Raw genomic sequence first — 743 nt, 5'->3', positions numbered from 1 at the left:
AAATCATGGGTATGGCCGATGGTTTCTGCAGGACCATTAACCTATATCCATTATTATGGGAAAGTTGCTCACAAACTAGGGGGGATAAGGGAACATTACTATTTAAGGGAATAAAACAGAGACCTGTGACAGGTCAAGAGTTCTATTTTTCGAAGGATCAATAGTCTACCTGATGGGTACATTTTAGCAATATGACATTTAATAGATAAATACTGTTTATTGAGGAATACTATTTATATTAATTTGTATTCAATTTAATTTAATTCTATTTTAACTAGCTGTAGGTAATACAAGAAAGGTATGAGGTTTGTAGTATGGAACTACACCATCACAATAGCATTTAAAAGCAATGTGTGTAAATAATAATCTTATCTTATTCAAAAATAGGCAGACCTACAAGCTGCAGATCAGGAAGGCCTATAACATTAAAGAAAGAAATTAAAAAACAACACAGAACTACTCCAGAGCATAGCATTATCAAAGGTATGCCAAACGGTCCAGTGTTTAAAAAGGAATCTTAGGAGTGGAGTGTGGGGAAAGTAATTATTGATGCCTTTATCTTTTAACTATTCAGTATGTATAATTGTTGATACATGTTTGAGGCAATATGTGACTGGCAGCATGTGCGCAAATGCTGTTCAGTCACTGTCGTCACACATGTATGAACAATACAAGTTTTGTTGTCAAGTTGTACATGTATCTAATTTATTTTGAAGTAAAATGTGCTGCCATTATTGAATTTC

The sequence above is a fragment of the Nannobrachium achirus genome, assembly GCF_963921795.1.
Source record: "Nannobrachium achirus genome assembly, contig: SCAFFOLD_160, whole genome shotgun sequence".
In the NCBI taxonomy this organism is placed as follows: Eukaryota; Metazoa; Chordata; class Actinopteri; order Myctophiformes; family Myctophidae; genus Nannobrachium; species Nannobrachium achirus.
This window is presented reverse-complemented; position numbering follows the sequence as displayed.